We start from the raw sequence: 12182 nt of genomic DNA, 5'->3' as shown, positions 1-12182 counted from the left end.
TCAGGATTCAGAGACACACACCTCTGGATTTGTCCATCTAGTCTGTAGATTTGTGTACTCAAGGGTCTGGAACAGTGAACTCTGTAAGTGTTCCACCCACCATTGCTATCTAGTTAGAGGAAATGTGAGCCAGTGGGGTGCTAACAATCTCAGCATGAACTTTGAAATTAGCACACTTGGTGAGAACTGCAAAAGAAATGAGGAGGCTCAGAGTATAATGGTCATATATGTCCTTACTGAGATTTTTAACACAATTATTCCATTTCCTGTAATCTCAGTAAATCATAAATGATCAAAGGAAATAGGAAATTAAAGAAAATAGCAGTGACTCATATGCATTTAAATAATCAGGACTATGGACTTGCAAGATGGCTCAGCAGGTAAACTTAATGACTTGTGCCACAAGGAGTGTACTAACAGAGCAAAATTTCTGGCAAGTTTGGGGCTATCATGAGCATCTAAAATGTCTGTTGATCACTGTAGGTAGACTGTCTATTTGACCCTCAGTATCCTATTTGATAGCCAAGACTACTATAACTACAGAGGGCTTGATCTGATAAGTCCATGTTACCCACAGGAATCTTACAAAAGCAGAATCCAGTTTCTTCCTTTATCCATTTAACTAACAGAGAAGAATTGGGTACTGTGATTCTTTGATATTCTATCTTCAAAGCAAATAACTGAACAGCTCATAGATGCTGACATCTAACAACACAATGACAATGGAAAACAAAATCCATAGCTATACATTCACTTCAAGGAAAGAAGCACGGTTTCCCGGGATCTCGGCTGAATTATGAGTACATTTGAATGCTGACAAGACAAATATAAGTTCATAGAGAATAATGACAAGATCTGCCAAGTTCCCCCTCTATTTTCCATAGGAATTTCACGCACTTTTGGTTTCCTTTGCTTCTTTTGGTTAGATATCTTACTTAGGAAGAGTTGTTCTACTTGAGCAGTGCTGGGATCAGGAGGAGACAATCCTTCCTATCATTACATGAAAATTTATTTCTTTTACTTAATGTTGATCAGCAATAACTTTTAAAACTGGTTCAAAATTCATGCATTTTTTCAGAGTACAGAAGTGAATAGAGTGCTATATATATTGAGACCCATTAGTATCCCCGAAATATCAACATATAAAAATTACATGATAATAGACAATGTTTATTACATATTTTAGATGATTCATGCTGCTTTATTGCATGTCTGATTTCTCATTTCACATAGTTTGCTATAAAGTCCTATGATATGGTTATTATCATTAGAATACAATGATATTATTGTATGATATTGTATTGTATGATATTATTACCTTTCATGCCTACAAATGGAAAATCCCCATCTTTCTACCTTCTTGCCAAAAGGCATAATGAGAAGATTATATTTGTGCCAATCAGTTAACAACAGGATGCATTAAATTGGCTTTCCCATGCATTTCTACAATGATTACTAACATTAGCTTTACTGTTATTCTCTTGGAGTTTTCTGTTTAAACAGTGCCCAGTTACATGCTTTTCTTTGACACTATAAGTTGGTATTATTAGTATATTTCCTTGCACAGTGGTTGATGGGGTTTGACATGTATTATAATGTCTGATTACTTTGTATGATTGTAGGTTGTGTTTTCTTTTGCTCCCTTTAAATTTTTACTTTACATAAGACAAAAGCTGCTAAGTATTACTTTCTTCCTTTTTTAAGAGCAATTTTAGTGAAATATAATTCATCACTATAAAATTTACTCCTTTAATTAAGTTGTATAAGTTAACACATTTCTTTCAAACAAATCACTGGTGAGCTTCTCTCATTTGAAGTGTCTACCCTTGGTACCTGTTATAAAGTCACCCTATCTTTGTGTTCAACTTTATCTTCAAACCAATATTGGCTCCCTCTTTTATGTTCTCTCTCTCTGTCTCTGTCTCTCTCTCTTTCCTATCTTCCATTCCTAACCAGGCTCAATCCTCCTGGTCGCACATGCCTGCTCCCATCTAACAATCTCAGCTTCTGTGGAAACACTATCATAAATGCCCTTCCCGGAGAGTGAGATCAACAACTAACTTCTCCATGGAGCCCTCAACTAATGCCTGTTGAAAATAGGAGCAAACACCCATACATAAACACTGAGTTGAACTAGAACCCAGAAGCAGATGGAGAGGACAAGACCATGCGGTAGAAGCACATAGAGACAGCTTACCTGAACAAGGAGGAGCTAAGGGCCACTAGACTGATAACTGGGAAGCCAGCAGGGGACTGACTCGGGCCCCCCTGAATATGGGTCTCAGTCAGAAGGTCTGAGCAGTCTAAGAGACCTCAGACAGTGGAGCCAGGATGTATCCCTGGTGCACAAAAGGACTTTGCAAACATATCCCCCATGGAGGGATAACTGCCTTATTCTAGAGACAGGAGAGAAGCCCTAGTCCCTATTTCACAGGACCTGTCACATCTACATGACCCCAACTGGATGGCATTCCCCTACATATGGAATTGTGGTGGGGGGATGGGAGGGGAGGGTGTTTAGAGTGCATGTGAGAGGGCAGAGAGGGTGCAAGGGAGGAAAGAAGGGAGGGAGGGTGGGAGGGAGGGAGGGAGGGGGGAGGGAGGGAGAGGGAACTGGGATCGACATGTAAAATAATAAATTAAAAAAAAAAAAAAAAACGCTTTGACTCCAAAATTTAAGTTGAAGAACAAGTTACTGGGGAAAAGGATTTCTAGTTTTTGTTTCCACAGAAAATGAAAAGATGTGGATTCCTTACAGACTAATGTGGTTTGATCAAGGCAGACCGCCTGAAACAGAGTACAAGATGATCCTACATACAGCTGGACAAAACAGCCCTACAGACTACAGCTGGGATATCTGAATCTTCTTCGAATCCCCCAAGACAGCGCCCCTTACCAGCAGGAAGTAGTTTGGAAAGAACGATGCCCAAATTCCCAAATATTGTGTATAAATGTTTGTTTTCATTTAATTGGACTTTGTTATATAAAATTAAATAAAAAAATTATAAATAATAAAAAAATAAAGTCACCCTACTTGATAACAAGTCACTTTAGTTCTAGATTACTTGATAATTTCTAAGTATGAAAACCCAAACATGTTTAACAACTCATATTCTTGTTAAGAATTTGCCTGTCAGGTGAGATCAAAGCCGAGTGTCCTGGAGCTTGAAGCAGCTCGTTAAGAAAAGTGATCATAGAGAACAATGAAACTTCAGTGGATTCTAAATCCCCTAATAATTTTGAAGTGAAGACCATACATGGAAGCAAATCAATGGACTCTGGAATATGTATAGACAGTAGTTACAAAATAGATTATACTGAAATGGGTGTGTGTACAATAATTAATAATAATAATTTTCATATAAACACTGGAATGATGCCTTGCTTTGGTAACGATGTTGATGTAGCCAACCTCAGGGACACATTCATGGGCCTGAAACACAAAGTCCATAATAAGAATGATCTTATTGAGCCGGGCAGTGGTGGCACATGCCTTTAATCTCACCACTTGAGAGGCAAGGCAGGCAGATCTCTGTGAATTTGAGACTACCCTGGTCTACAAGAGCTAGTTCAATACTGAGAAACATTGAGAAATACTGAGAAACCCTGTCTGAAAAAAAAATCATCTCACTGGTGAAGAAATTGGGGAATTGATGGATAATGTTTCTAAAGAAGTTCACAGCAGAAGGAGCAGTTTCGTTTATGTGATTCTAATCCATGTTGGTGAAAGAATCATTTTTGGAACAAATGAGCCTATAGACTTGAAAAAGCTATTCATTTCAGAGTGGCTACTGCCAAAGTCTAACTGGAAAGCTAAACTCTACATCATTCAGGCCTTCTGTGGTAGAGAACTGGACTGTGGCATAGGGACAGCGAACTGATGATGACGTGGCATGCCAGAAGAGACAAGTGGAAACTGACTTCTTGCATGCTTACTCTACAGCATCTAGTTACTACTCCTGGAGAAATTCAAAGGACAGGCCCTGGTTCATCTAGTCACTATCCACCATGCTGAAACTCTATGCACACAAGCTTGAGTTTATGCACATTCTCACTCTAGCTTACCAGAAGTTAACTACAGAATTTGAGTCCTTCCTTGATTCTACTTTACATACAAAGAAACAGATTCCATGTATTGTGTCCATGCTCACAAAAGAAACATACTTTTAAAACTTAGGAAATAATCAGAGGCTCTGTTTCTGTTTGTTCTTTGTTTTGAATGACAATGAGGATACTGTGTCAGGGAAACTTTATTTCTCTCTCATCCATACCACTGCCCTAGCAATTTAACCACAATGCAGCTACCTCAAGTTCAACATCAGCTAGTTGAAATAAAGTTTAATTAGGAACAAATAAGTGTCAGTGATGATACTATCATTATGGAAGAAATTAATATTTACTTTTTTACATAGTTAGCAAGATTTGGAGATGGTATAAATTTTGAAGTAATTATGAAGAATTTAAAATTTAAGGTGTAATTTTATACACCCTACACACATTAAGAATGTCATTCTAGTTTTTGTTAAACAATAGAAATGATGGTGTAGAATGATATGTCTTAGAACTTGAATCCATGGGCAAAGCCAAAGTGATGTATGGAAATAAAGTGTTGAACCACCAGTAACATTCATTGTGGCTACTTGTTTTATGATGTTTGCCCTAAGCATGTATTTGTTATTAAAAAAAAGCATGTTTTATTATTGAGAAAACTTGAGTATTTATGTGAGAGGAAAGCATGATTGAAATTGATTCTTTGAAGGCCCCCATACATCAGTAGTGGACATGATGACAAAGAGCTAAATCTACCATCATTTGTTTCTTACTTGTTCTCATACAAATCAGCTTAGTTTTACAGACCAGCAAAATATCTAAAGGATGGTTATGTAACAGCCTCAAATTGGTGATTATTAGAATAAATAAATTGTGCATGATCATACTAAAATACCAGCTGTAAAATAAAAAGTAAGGAAGGCAGAAATGAACTTACTATAATTGGAAAAAGGCCCCAAGGTCCAAGTCACCAAGTGAGAAAGTGAGCCTTTTTTAAAACTTATTTTTATGTTAATTTTGTGAAATAATAACTTTCATTATTGCATTAATATAATGAACTTTCATCATATTTATCTACCTTTCATCTGCTGCTTCTGGTCTCATCCTCTTCCAAAATAGTTTCCTCATATTAATCCTTTAAAAGCAAGTCCAGACACCTCCAGTCAGAAAACAACAACAACAAATTATTTGACTTTATGAGCATGGGTTATTTTGTTTCACAAATGATTTCCAGTTTTATTTATTTTCTTCAAACAAGATACTCTCATTTATATGTAACTATAATGTGTATATGCAAAGATATACATATAACACTATATTTAATTATCCTTCATTTTCTTTAAGAATGCTTCTGTTTTGGGGACTCTGGATGATTCACTAACTTGGCTATTGTGAATAGTTCAATAATGAACTTATCATTCAGATCTTTCTGTGTTGTTCTGACTTAACAGTCCCTTGGATAAGTACCAGGAGTGTACAGCTGAGTTATTAGTTCTAGTCCTAATGTTAGAGAAAAGCCTCTGTACTTCCACTGTAGCTGGACTACTTCACATTAGTATCAGTCCATCTTTGTTGTAATTTGTTTGCCTTTTGATGACACTCCCAATATCTAACCTAGTATAGGCTCCTGTGAACTCAAGATTTATTAGTGTCAAATTCCTGGGTGATGCAATTCAAGGCATAAACCATTGCAGATGCTTTATATATCTGACTATGTTTTTCACAGATAAACCATTTTACTGTGGATAAACTCTAATTTATCAATTATCCCTTAAAGTACTATGTCTTTCTGTCAGTGTTTCAAAAGTATACACTAAGACTAAAAATTTGACAAAGAATACAGAACATCACTTCATTCAAATTCATGGATCTAAGAAAGCTATTCTGAGCCAGATATGAGGTGGCATTCAGGAAAAGAAAGAATGATACACCCTGACATTTCTCTGCTGAGAAAATATGAAGCTGTGAATGGATATTCTTCTGAAATAAGAATCAAATACAAATACAAATAAAACAAAAATAAACTTAATCTTCTTGAAAAGAAAATGTAGTAAATAATCCTTTTAATTTGGAGACACGCCAATTTTCAAGCAAGGCATTTATTACCTCTCAAAATAAAAGTGAAAAGTACCATGTAGTTAATAATTACTATTTGTCAAAAGACAAACGGGAAACATTGGGGTAAACAAACTGGGAGACAGACTTATGATAATTCACAAAGAGTAATGTTATGATAAAGCATGAGTGGAACCTTGGAATTCCACAGCAAGGGAGGTTGACTAAGGACAAACATGCCAGGCAGACAGGGCTTAGTGAGAAGTTTTGTTAGAAAGGGAAGAAGGAAGAAAAGAGGAAAGTGGTACAGAGACACAGAGATAGAGGACAGAAAAGAAGAGAAATACAGGAAAAGTCCTGTTTGCCACAGAGAAGAGACCATAAGTGAGTGGTGGTCTCTCTTTTAAATTGGTCCTTTGCATCTGCATGCAGACTATGCAATCATGGAAACCTGGGCTGACCAGAGTACTGCCTGTGTGCATTCTGTCAGGTAACAGGAGCAGACCAGAATAATGCCCAAATCCTTACATTCCCACCCTTATGGATTATTAAAAAGGTAAAGAGTTAGGCTTGGCAGGTTAATGAATAAGGTCGTGGAGTTCTCAAGGCTACTTCCTGCTGACCCGTGGGTGTTGACCATCTTTGGGGGACCTGAGAAAGCTGGGGTGCTGCCACATCCTGGGGTAGCTGGTTGTTTCATCACAGTACAGGTTGTATGGACTCTCTAGTGTCTCTTAGACATGGCAAGATGCTGGAAGAGTAGAGAACAAGGTTAAGTTTAGGAGAAAAAAACATATTCTTAGTTACTTCAGGGGAGGCAGATGGTAAGATGAGGGAGAAGTTCGCAAAGCGGTCCCAAAATGAGGAAAGGGAGCCCTAGCACCAGAGGATTGAATGATATTTATCTATAATGAATCTGACAAGTTTGGGTGGGTCCAATACTGCTCCCTGGAACTTATAAGAATCCTTTGAGTTTGTGACTATATACGTTTTGGACACATTAGAATTTTCATTGTTTATTTATAATCTGTACTGAGATTTGCATTGTAAAAATGGCAGTATACTCATGTCAGAAATGATTTGGTTGAAAGCATTTATACTCTTAAAACTGACAGTTATCTTTAGCACAAAATAAATCACCTTAATTTTGAGCTTGCAGTTACTATAGTGGTATAGTTTGGTGTTTCTTACTGTCACAGTTGGCTTATTGAAACTGTATTAATTAAGACTATGAACAGTAATATAATGAGAGAGAAATAAATCTGATAACTTGCATTTGTACACCTTAAGTTACTTTGTTATACCTTAAGACATTTTTAAATTCATACATCTTAAGCTTTTAATGTTATTATATAAATTTCATAACATTTTAAACCAAGAAATGGTAAGATGTTATACGGAAACCTACCAGACGTCAAACTGCATGAGAGGTCTTGAGAAGGATAAAATTGCCCGAATTAATGATTAGAGGATGACAGAGACTTAACCACCTGGTCGAGTGGACAGATACCCCTAAATTCCTGCAGAGATGTTGAGGGCAGAGGCTTTAAGGACACCTGCCTTCTCCTGTTAAATCATGGCCTGTGGGTAGAATTTTTAGGAAAACTTGCCAACCATTGGCCTAAGCCAAGTGGAGAAAGTCAATTCCACTGTCCTCTTGTCAGCAGTACAAAGAGTCCTTTGTAGCAGGTGAGATGAAAGGCAGGTTTGCTCAGTGGCTAGCGTTACCACACTTGTGGGTGGAGTTCCTTCAGTGTACATCAGTTTTGGAGATTTCCTCCAAATCTGTTGATGTCAGCTGGACTGTCTCTCTGTTATGAAAAGCTTTTAAATAAAACATTTTAAAGCCATGTTCTCTGCATCTCTGAGGGTTATGGGGTCATGACATATTTCAGACTGACACGGGCAAAGCAAATGCCAGGGAAACCTGCCAAGTCACATGAACCAATATTATGTCAAAGCATGTGGGGGCCCTTGGCAGATTCCACAGCAGGAGGGGTTGTCCAAGGAGAGGGGTAACCATGCCAGACAGAGATTAAGTGAGAAGTTTCATTAGAAAGGGAAGGATAGAGGAGAGAGAAAAGAGGTACAGAGACAAGAGATTGAGAGATGACAGAAGAGAAGAGAGAGACCAAAAAGTCCTGTCTGCCACAGGGGAACAGCCGGAAAGAGACCAGGAAAGAGAAGAGAGCATAAGAGGACAGGGGTCTTTCTTAAAGGGTTCCTTTGCACCTGCATGCAGACTAGGCAATCATGGAACCATCGGCTGACCAGGGTACTGCCTGAGTGCTTTCTTCCAGGTGACAGGGGCAGACTAGCATAATGCCTCAATCCTTACACCATGAATATATATTAAGGCAATTCTAAAATCAATTTCATTAGAGAATAACACCAAGTAAAAACACCGAACAAAACTATTAATATAATTTTACAGGAAATGAAAGATAATCAATATGGATATAAATGTACTCACTATACTTAGAGGTCATAGGATTGAAACTATATTTTATTACACAGTCTACCTCATTATATAAAATAATCTTGTAATTTCAAACAAGCAACATAAACACATGGGCCAATCCTGGCAATGTATTAACAGAAGTGCTTCTGCTAATAACAGAACATGAAAACACGCCTTAGCTGTTCTCTACATTACAATTTACAGGAATCAATGCAAATGTCCACAGGAAAAACAGGAATTCGGTTGGACTGCGTCATCACATTGGTTAAAGCAATATAGCAAAGCAACTCCTTATATGTCATTTCCATTTAATTCTGTTAGTATGCTGATCTGGAGGTGATTTAAAGCTCAAATTATGACCAAGACTATACATAATGAACACTATGTTTCACAAAGTATTTTGGCATGCTCAGGTTTGCTGTCTTTTTTGGATCCTGGACCCAATTACTCACATATCCTAAAGGGCAACTGTACATTTGTATAATTAAATATTATGCAGTAGAAAAAATAAAATGGTAGATTTGTTTAATGTAGATTCACATTTAATGTCAGATAATTTCTTTAAATTCTTTAATGTGTAAAAAAAAAATCTCAAGGAAGAACCTGTATTGTCATCCTGCATATGTAAACTTTGAAAATACATAGGCATGTATAGAAAGATCCCTACACATGTCCATAAATATAAAAGTACACACATTTAAAATCATAAAAAGTATCAGAGAAGTGACTATTGTTTAGATTGAAAGTCTGCAACAGAAAAATATAAGGTCTTTGTATCAGAAACTGTTTTATTTTTCAGGAATTCCTCCCCAGACCTATTTTTCCTTTCGGGAACTCAGATACATATGGAAACATTCCATATCTGCCCAATAGGTGGAAGCTCCTACTAGAATCAGGCCACTGTTCTTGGTGTGTGTGTGTGTGTGTGTGTGTGTGTGTGTGTGTGTGTTTCTGTTCATCACATTCTTGTTCTTAAGACTGAACTAAGCCTGAAAATCCCATAAGGTCTCTGCATGAAACCCCCTGGGATTTCTAACGCTGCCTTGACTATAGCAGTAAGCAAAATGCCAAGGGGTAGGGGAGGATTCTGCAGGTATCTTGAGAGGGCTCATCACTGGGCATTTGTAAATCTTCTGTAATTCTAGGCTGAACAACAGAGTAACAGACATCCGACCTGTCTGAGTAGACAGAAAGTGTGGACTGACCCTATCAGTTCATTTCTCCAGAGGAAGTGGGTACCTTCTACAGACACAGTACTCCTAGTCCAGACTGCTTGAATGGCATTACTGAGCTCCAGAGGGGCACTCACTCCATCTAGACTTCAGCAACGAGTGTTGTACTCCTCTCCTCAGCAGGATTAAAGGGAACAAGTTCCCCAGGGAGGAAGCAGACTAGAACAACAGAAAACGGCAAGAAAATGGTGCCTCCATCACATGTGTAGGTAATATCAAAATTTCTCTGAGGAGAGGAGTTGGAAAATAACTTGATTTAGTAACAATAAAAATAAGACAGTTATAAAAAGAGTGAATAACTAATTATATCCTTTTAATAAAATAGAGGTAACACTGTAAAGCAGAGCAGTGTGTCAAAACAGAAATGTGTGAAATCACATACATAAGTTCATTTCTATACATATTTATGAGTTCTTTGTATCTATTCAGCCTTGAGATAGATGCTGGGGGGATACAACGATAAATCAGAAATGATCTCTGCCCTCAATAGGATGAAATTCAAAGGGAGAAGCTAACATGCACAGAAATATCTACAACATAATTCAGAATCTTGTAGGAACTCCAATAGACAGGAAGAAAATTGTCAGAGCAGAGGGTGGAGATTTCACTTACCACTGTCTGAGGAAGAAATGGGTTCACATCTGGCTAAGGAGGTTGATTACATTTCTCCCCCACTAGCATGCATAGCAATGCTAAGTGGACTCCTATTATTGTTTGTTTGTACAAGTACATGCTATTGAGAGAGAAAATTGATGACAATATAGGGGAAGAGAGGAGGAGACCACGAGGGAAAGACAGAGCAGGAGTGGATTTGATCAAAACACATTTTATGTATATGTGGAATTCCCAAACAATATTTTTAAAATTTTTATAAAGCGATGGAGGTGCATATGGGGGCCACATTCATGAAAGTTTAACTTGATTGTAGAACAACCTAAAGAAAGTAGGAAAATGAGGGTGAAGACGATGGAAACAGACACTGGAGTGCTAGAAATATGGAAAGCCCTATAGAATAAATAACCACTGTAAATGCAAATGGATTGCAGAAAAAAAAAACAACCTCAATCATGTGAGAGAACTGAAAGTTATAAAAAAAATACCAACAAAACAAAGCCCTTTAACCATCATTTGAATGGTGATCGAAACTGCACTGAGACTCTTCCTCCCCTGTCAGAATGACGGTCATCAAGAACACAAAGAACAGTGAGTATTGGTGATCTTGGAGTAGCGCAGGCGGTACTAATCACTACTGGTTAGAAGGAAAATCAGTGACACTACAATGTAAATCCTACTAGAGATTCTTTATCTCATTAGAAATGAAGCCGTCTTATGATCCAGGGTACCAAGTCTGAATACATTTCCAAAAGAAAACAAGCTCATTCATATTGCCATGGAGACACCTGTATAGGCATGTTTATCACTGCATCAGCCACAGTTCTCAAGTTGTTCAATCAATGTCAATATTCCTCAGTGGGTGGATGAATAAACAAAGTGTGAAAGATGCACAAGAAAGTTTTACACAGACACGAGGAGAATGAAGTCACATTGTCTGCAGGAAAGTGGATTTCAGACTACCATATTACATCTTATCAGGGAGCCCCTGAAAGAGACATAACCTGTTTTCTGTGCACACGTGAGGAAAAGAGGAAAATAAAAAGATGTAATTGTGAATAGTGGGTTATTAGCAGTGTTTAAAGGGGAAGAAGAGGAGAGGAATATGAAAAAGTAACAGTAAATTATGTTCCTATATGTGAATGACATATGAAACCCTTCAATTTGTGTACTAATTATATTCAAACAAAATGAAGAATTCAAGGGTGGGATAGATGGATGCTTAGTGGATAGGAGTACTTGTTTATCTTCTGGAGAACCTGGGGTATATTCCTATCACCAAGGTGGCAGTAAGCAATCCAAGCATGTTACCAGTGTTTCAGTGGATCTGCCACCCTCCTCTGCCCTCTGCAATCACTATATGCATCTGGTACATACATATGCATGCATGCAAATACACATACAGGCAAAAATATTGAAAAATTAAAAATATTTGAAAAGAATTTTGTCCTTCAGATGTTTATACTGATTGGCCCTAGCAGAGTGAATGCTGGATTATGAATTTTTGATTAAAGTACTTATATGGTTTATGTGACTATGATCTTCACAGCTTCACTAATAAGAGAGAAAATAAAATTGAGATGACTGACACAGTGGCTGTTCCTTCTCATAAGACCGAGATATGAGGAAGCTGATGTGGAAAGTCATCCGTATACTTGGAGCATCAGAAATGTTGGCAATATGGTGGAGTGATTGATAATGAGAAGTTGCAGGTAGACTATTAATAGAGGCCATATAGGAAATACAAAGGTAAAAGGTGTCCCTGCAAAGTT

General features: G+C 37.5%; 1 pseudogene; it reads left to right on the top strand.

Moving 5' to 3' along the window:
• Window positions 1–3199: 3199 nt before the first annotated feature.
• On the top strand, window positions 3200–4170 carry LOC127233530 (caspase-3-like; annotated as a pseudogene).
• The last annotated feature ends 8012 nt before the right edge of the window (window positions 4171–12182 follow it).

The sequence above is a fragment of the Phodopus roborovskii genome, unplaced genomic scaffold (assembly GCF_943737965.1).
Source record: "Phodopus roborovskii unplaced genomic scaffold, PHOROB, whole genome shotgun sequence".
Lineage (NCBI taxonomy): Eukaryota > Metazoa > Chordata > Mammalia > Rodentia > Cricetidae > Phodopus > Phodopus roborovskii.
Note: the sequence above shows the minus strand (reverse complement) of the source record. Positions and strands in the feature narration are given on the sequence as shown.